The sequence below is a fragment of the Chrysochloris asiatica genome, unplaced genomic scaffold (genome assembly GCF_000296735.1).
Source record: "Chrysochloris asiatica unplaced genomic scaffold, ChrAsi1.0 scaffold00116, whole genome shotgun sequence".
NCBI classification, from domain to species: Eukaryota; Metazoa; Chordata; class Mammalia; order Afrosoricida; family Chrysochloridae; genus Chrysochloris; species Chrysochloris asiatica.
In genome coordinates, this window is record NW_006408634.1 from 10,345,412 (window position 1) to 10,353,668 (window position 8,257).

The following is an 8,257-nucleotide window of genomic DNA, read 5'->3' on the forward strand; positions in this document are numbered from 1 at the left end:
ATAAATAAGGTCGCTGTGAGTCAGCACCAACTCGATGGCACCTACTAACAACAACAACAATAACAAATCCAGGGACTAGGAGAATATTAATTGTGTTGGAACTTAAAATTCTAAGCACTTGGTTTTCTGAAGGCTGAGGTGTACCATGAGAGTTTTAACCCCATTTTCAGTCTTGACATAAACTCAACTTGCATGTGAGTTTTTTCTATTAACCAACAATGTGGCAGAAACTGTGTTTGAAAGTAGATTACAGAACACCAGTCTTCATGAACACAGATGCAAAAATTCTCAACAAAATCCAATCCACTGGAATCCAACAACCTATCAAAAAAATCATACATCATGACCACGTCAGGATGATTTAGTATTAGAAAACGATCAATGCAATCCACCACATAAATAAAACAAACGAAAAAAAACAAATGATCATGTCAATAGATTCAAAAATGGCATATGACAAAAATCCAACATCACTTACTCATAAAAAACACAATAGTTATAGAAGGGCTCAACATAGTTAAGGTTATATATATAGTTAAGAGCAGATATACAGTTAAGGGCATAATATAGTTAAGGGCAGGAGCTCTGGTAGCGTAGTGGTTACGAATCGCGCTGCGAACCTTAAGGTCAACAGTGCAAAACTACCAGCTGCTCCGCGGGAGAAAGATGAGGCTTTCTACTCCCGTAAAGATTTGCAGCCTCGAAAATCCCGTACAGGGTTGCTATAGGTCGGAACCGACTTGATGGCACTTAACAACATCAACAACATACACAGAAACAGACATGCTCCTTTGAGCCTTTGAGTGACTACTCCTTCCAATGGATACCTGTATTCTAAAGAAGTCTCCTTCCTTTCCCATTTTGCCTGCCTCTTCATCCCAGAAACCACAATCCCCTCTCTAACATCAGGAGTACCTCTTCATCAATCGTATGCCCCAAATATTGGAAATCATTCCGTTGAAAAGAGGAAAGGGGAGTGTCCTGAGCATGACAGTGATGGAGATCAGACATGGATTATATGATCAAATATTACACTCAAATGAACCTACTTTGCAGAGTAATCAAAAAAAGGTAGAGAGAGATGTAGGGTAGATGTTCAGGTGTAGGGTAGATGCTCTTATTCTTAAGTCTTAAATGAACTGTAAACACTTAGGCACCATCATATCAGATTTCCAGGCCCAGAGGCCATCAGATAATTGGGCTCTTCAGACTTAGGAGGTTCAAGTAGGTTCCTACCAACCATAACAGCTTGTTGTTAAGTGCTGTCAAGTTGGTTCTGACCCACAGTGACCCTGTCTACTATTTCTGAGGAGCAGCTGGTGAATTTAAACCACCCACCTTGCAGTTCAAATCAACCTTTTGGTTCAGTGCATTATGCTGCAGTATCATATCAGAACCTTCCAGCAGAAAAGCCAAATTCAAGCCTTCCAGTCCATGGCTGTCAGTGCGGTGTTCAGAGGCGGCAGTAACATGCCTAAAAACACACAGGAGATTCAGTCAGATTTACAAACCACACATATTGGTTCCATATGAAGAGACAGGACAGGGTACATACAATGGGTATTATTATTGGGTCTTTGTGTAACACAGAACATTCTATTAAAACTTCACAGCTAACCACACACTTTTCCTGTAAATATTTACAATCTTGGAAAAGAATTTGCATGCCACACCCTTGGAAAGCTCCCTTACCTGGGATCAGGGTGATGATGGGGCTAAAAGCCTATCAATAAAAGTAAAGGATTAGCTCTAGACTGCTAACCGCAGGGTCAGCAGTTCAAACTCACTAGTTGTTCTGATGGGTTTACTATGAGTCAGGACTGGCTCAACAGTACACAACAACCAAAACCAACAACAAACCCCACCCTTACAGCCCTGGTGTGGTGTGGACTGGTAACCACAAGGTCAGCAGTTGAAATTTACCAGCTGCTCTTTACACCCTCGGAAACCCTGTACAGGGTCGCTATGGGTCGGAACCGACTCGACGGCACTTAACAACAACAACAACTTAGTGACCCTATTCAGGGTCAGAATCGGAAAGTATTCCACAGCACAAAACAATAACAACATTTCACTTTTAAGGATCCCTGGTGGTACTCCAAGATAAGCAATCAACTGCTAACTACAAGGCTGGCTATTCAAACCTATCAGCTGCTTCTTGGGAGAACGAGGAAGCTTTTTGTTTCCATAAATTTACCCTTGGAAACCTTGTTGTTAAGAGCTGTTGAGTCGATCCTGACTCACAGCGACCATGTAGAGAGTTTCAGAGGAGTGGTTGGTAACTTTGAACTGCTGACCTTGTGGTCCAGTGCTTATCCTACAGCACCACACTATGCTTCCTTACACAGAGTCAATATACGTCGAAATTCATTGGATGACAGTCAGAGATATCCCACCCTTAACCCCCTTATTGGTTTCTCACATACGATCACATCGTGAGTGATGATTAGATAACTACTAAACCGAAGAGAATCATGGCCCAGCTGACCTGACACATAAATTGGGGAGGATACAATTCAATCCACAAACACCTAGGATCTTTCTTTTCTCTATTTTACACTTAGTCCCCAATCAAATACTAAAGAATCCCAAATGGTTGCTTTGAAATTCTGCTCATAATATGTTCCTGGATGTTCTCCAGCAATTTCTATTGGCCCCACAGGAAGTGTAGCCATCTTCTGTCAATATCTTGTGGATATTGACAAGAGAAGAAAGGGAAGATGGCCTCCTCTCCTCTGTGCCTCAGACTTCCCTAATGAGTGGTGGACAAACAGAGACAATGAGGGAGAAAGTGTGGTGCCATGTATTATTATCAGGACTTATCCTCCAGGATTCACTGTTGAACTGAGAAGATACTTTCAGAGTTTTCATGAAAGTTTTAGGAAATTGTTCATGGGGCAATAATCAGGGGCATTTGTGACTTGGTGTGGAAGTTGTTGTTAAGTGCCATCATGTCGGTTCTGACCCATAGTTACCCTATATGGGTTTCCAAGGAGTGGCTGGTGAGCTGGAACCACTGACCTTGTGGTTCAAAAGACTCTGCAGTCCAGCGCATTAACTCACAGCACCACACCAGGACTCCTGTGGCTTGGTAGAATCCTTCAGTTTCATCATCACTGGCTTTAGTGGTTTGTGCATAAATTTGATTAACAGTGGTGTTATTAACTGGTCTTCCCTGTAGGCATATGGGTATTATCCTATCACAGACAACATTAGACCTCAAGACAGATCTTGATGTTCTTTTTGAGGATGAGTGCTGCACCATTCCTTTTCAATTTGTCATTCCTGACATAGTGACCCATATGATTATCAAATGCAAAATAGCCTAAAGTAGTTAATTTCAGCTCATTAATGCCTAGGATATCCATCTTTATGTGTTACATTTAATTTTTTTTTAAGTTTTTATTGTGAATTGAGTGAAAGTTTATAGGTCAGATTATCAGTTTTAGATTCAACAAATCATATACTTTGTTTCATTACAATGATTATAATCCCCTCCATGTACCATCAGTTAACAGTATTTCATGATAAATGGAGAAAAGTTAGAAGTTGTGAAAGACTCCAGTTTGCTTGGATCCACATCAATACTCATGGATTCAGCAGTCAAACAATCGAATGATGGACTGCATTGGCAAATGAACTGCAAAAGACCTCTTTCAAAGTGTTCACGAACTAATATGTCAGTTTGAGGACTAAAGTGCAGTTGACCCAAGCCATGGTATTTTCAATCGCCTCATATGCATGTAATAAATAAGGAAGTCTGTAGAACATTAGATGCATTTGAAATCTGGTGTTGGAGAAGAAAATTGTTAAGTCCCATGGATAGAAGAACAAACAAATGTGTGTTGGAAGAAATACAGCTGGAATGTTCCTTAAAAGAAACCAAATGAGATTATCCTTTAATAACCACCCACCATGAGAAATTTCATTCAGTTGTTGTTAGGTGCCATTGAGTTGGTACCGACTCATAGCAACTGTATGCACAACAGAAGGAAACACTGCCTGGTACTGGGCCAACCTCACAACTGTTGCCACATTTGAGCCTGTTGATGCTGCCACTTTGCCAATCCATCTGGCTGGGGGTCTTCCTCTTTTTCTCTGACCCTTCACCTTACCAAACATGTAATCCTTCTTTTACAGTCTTCCTTTACACTGTCCAGCTTTCGCATGCATAAGAGGTTACTGAAAATACTATGACTTGGGTCAGAAACACCTTAGTCCTCATTCATTCAGTTGTTGTTGTTGTGAAGTGCTGTCGAGTCGATTCAGACCCATAGCGACCCTGTATAGGGTCCGCCCACCTTGCAGTTCAAACGGCTTTGTAGTCTGGTGCTTTAACCCACAGCACACCAGGACTCCATTCATTCAATTACTCTGTCTTAATTTAGAGAGGAAAAAGAAATTACTATGATCACTATTGCAAATTGATGAGTATTTTCTAAAAGTCAATGGTAGTTCCTGAAATTGACAAGGATAACAGGAATTCACCTTATGGTACTAAATTTCTATTGGGCAGTCTAGATGACAGTTGAAGATTAGCTAAGGGAGCTAGGAAGTTTTAAATTCTCATATCTGTTTAGAACACACAGATAAACACAGACAGACATACACAAACAGATAAAAAGTTAAAAACACATGTAGCATTTCCCTCTATTTCTGAGGTCAGAAAATGGTCACAGCGCTTTGAGACCTGCAGGATCCTCAGGCATGTGTACCTGTTCCTCAACCATGTCACACTAGTAAGGGGATTCTCAGCTTACTAGTGTGACCCTCCTGTCTGCAGATTATAGCCTGTCTAGTTCCCTATGGGAGACACTGCAGGCTTCACTGACAACGTGTGGTGAACCCCAGTACTGTGTTCATTGAGATGTGATGATAAATCACCACACACAGAGTTAGTGTCTGAGCACATGACAACACTCCCCCTCAAATCACCGCTCTCTCAACATCGCCCACATTTTCTCATCATCGCCCACATTTTCTCATCATAATGTTCACAATATTCAATCCACGCCGCCTTGCAAGGATCATTAGCTGTATTTTTGTCTCAACGCTAATCAGCTGTTAAAAGAAAAGTATTCCAACCTAATTTTCCTAAGTAAATTTGGTGATATCATCAACAATTTATACAGTTGGTTAAAGTTCTTTTTTGTTTGTTGATGATCTGGGTTGTCTTAAGTGTTCAGTTTCTTTTAAAGGAGCATAGACTTTGAATAAGAAGTTCTCCAGGTATGCTTCATTAACCTAAGTGTGAAAACCATGATGCTGTCTCATTATAACTAGACTGATATAAGATTGGACCAAAACGTGATGTGTATAATATTAGTATGTAGAGTTTTTGTTCATTTAAAACAAACTTTAAACAGTCACTGTTTCCTAGAGGAAGCTATGCTCTGAGCTGAGTCTGGGTGTTTGGGGGAGGGGGAGGAGATAGTGTCCGTCTGTAAAATGACTCTGACGGTGGCCTTAAACTTGACTCAGCTCATTGTGTGCCTTAGGTGCGTTAGGTCTTACCAGGCACTCGCTGGGCGCCTGCACGTATGTTTAGAGAGTACCTGTGTGTGTACTTTCTGGATTGGGTGGGGGGCGTGCGTGGGTGCGAGTAGAGGTTGGGCTGGTGTGGTTTCTGAAGGGGCTGGGTCCTGGTGGAGGACTGCGCATGCGTGTACTTGTTTGGCGGGAAATGCAGGGGCCTCTCTTCAGTAAAGCAAAGTAGAGTGGGTGTCTGTCTGGTTGATGGGAAGGAAGAGACACTTTGGAGCTTTTGTCTAGGTTATGGGTCCTTCCAAACCCTTCCGTGACAATTCCATTAATCTCTACCACTTAACCGAGATCTTTCATTCTATCTTATTTGTTGTTGCTCTGTGGAGTCGGTACTGACTCATAGCCACCCTATGGGCTTCCTTGAACTCACCTTGAACAATTGGTGAGTTCGAAGCACCGACCTTGAAATAGTAGTACAGTGCTTATCTTACAGCTTCACAACAGGACTCTAGCATAGTTACTTGATAAGAATCATTGAATTGGACCTAGTCCTTATAGGAATTGAATACCTGTTGTGCTTTCTCGACTCCCTGAGGATCCGATGTGCACTTGGCTTGCTGTCTCAGGTCCATGTGTGCCCATGAGGAGATTCCAGTGGGGGACTGGCCCTTCAAGTGAAAGGTCATTCAGCGCAGAACTCTTGAGTTTCTTTGAAGTTCAAACTGATTTGTTCTTTCAAAAGATCAGTGCCATTTCCGGAAATTGACATTTGACCTACAGAATGACATCTGGACGCTAAATTTTGATTGGTCAGTTGCTTGAGCGTTTGGCGGTGTGCTCTTGGTGGATAGTCTGGAAGCCCCGCCCCTTCCTCTCCCAGTCCCGCCCAGAGGTCCATAAATTCTCTGGGCAAACACCACCAGCCTTCAGAGCAGAGTGGATTCCAGAGCATTTGGTCTTAGCTGCCATTTTGGATCTGCTGCTCACAGCATCCTGTGGATCTGGAAGCTGATCAGAGGCGAGAAGGACAAGTCACTTGGTAAGTGAATTCCTCTCTTTTTACTTGTGGGTTTTTTGTGTTTTTTTTTTTTTTTTTTTCCTTAAATTTCATACCAATTTAGAACACACACAGACACACACAGAAGCAACACTCACAAAGACTCAGCACTTGCCTACATTTTCTGAGGTCACTGAAAGGTTGACACTTTTTGAGACCTGAAAGTTTCTTAACTATGTCTGCCCCAGAACGAAGCTGGGTCCGGGATGGCTCCTCTGGTCAAGGGTTGCCCAACTATGATTTGAGATTTTACATGCCAGTCTCCTCACCCAGCCACATAGACCCCAGGGGAAGCTCTCCACCAGGGCCAGGGGTCTCTTTTTCAGACTCTCCCAGAGATCCTCAAGACTTACATCCATCACAGGGGTCCACAGTTTTCTCTCCACGTCAGGCTGCACTGTCACCAAGGTCATGGTCCTCTGAATCTTCAGAGTCATCAGACTTAACGAAAATATACCACATCTTTTTCCTGTCATCACCACCTCAGTCACCCGCAGCTCTCACAGACTCTCCCGTGGCACCCAGCTCCTCTCCAACGGTTCCCAGATATCTTCAAGAGTCGGTCCACCACTCACAGGGAACACAAACGTCACCAACTTATTCCTCTCTGTCTTCCATGTCCTCACCAACCCTCAGGGATTCTCCCGAGTTACCCTGCTCCTCTCCAACTATCCCCACATTTCTTCAGGGGTCTCCCAAAAACTCACAGGAAACACCCAGTTCTCCAAGTGATTCCTCTCTGTTTTTCATGTCCTCACCAACCCTCAGGGATTCTCCCGTGTCACCCTGCTCTTCTCCAACTGTCCCCACATTTCTTCAGGACACTCCCCAGCACTCACGGGATATATCCAGTTCTCCAAGTGGTTCCTCTATGCTTTTCATGTCCTCGCCAATCCTCAGTTATTCTCCTGTGTCACCCTGTTCTTCTCCAACTGTCCCCACATTTCTTCAGGGGTCTCCCCAACACTCACAGGAAACACCCAGCTCACCAACTGATTCCTCTATGTCTTTCATGTCTTCGCCAACCCTCAGGGATTCTCCCGTGTCACCCTGCTCTTCTCCAACTGTCCCCACATTACATCCAGGGTCTCCCCAACAAACACAGCAAACACCCAGTTCTCCAAGTGATTCCTCTATGCTTCTTATGTCCTCACCAACCCTCAGGGATTCTCCCATATCACCCTGCTCTTCTCCAACATTACTTCAGGACACTCCCCTACACTCACGGGATATATCCAGTTCTCCTAGTTATTCCTCTATGCTTTTCATGTCCTCACCAACCCTCAGGGATTCTCCCGTGTCACCCTGTTCTTCTCCAACTGTCCCCACATTTCTTCAGGGGTCTCCCCAACACTCACAGGAAACACCCAGTTCTCCAAGCGATTCCTCAATGTTTGTTATGTCCTCGCCAACCCTCAGTGATTCTCCCATGTCTCCCTGCTCTTCTCCAACTGTCCCCACATTTCTTCAGGGGTCTCCCCAACCCTCACAGGAAGCACCCAGTTCTCCAGGTTATTCCTCTGTGCTTTTCATGTCCTCGCCAACCCTCAGGGATTCTCCCATGTCTCCCTGCTCTTCTCCAACTGTCCCCACATTTCTTCAGGGGTCTCCCCAACCCTCACAGGAAGCACCCAGTTCTCCAGATTATTCCTCTGTGCTTTTCATGTCCTCGCCAACCCTCAGGGATTCTCCCGTGTCACCCTGCTCTTCTCCAAC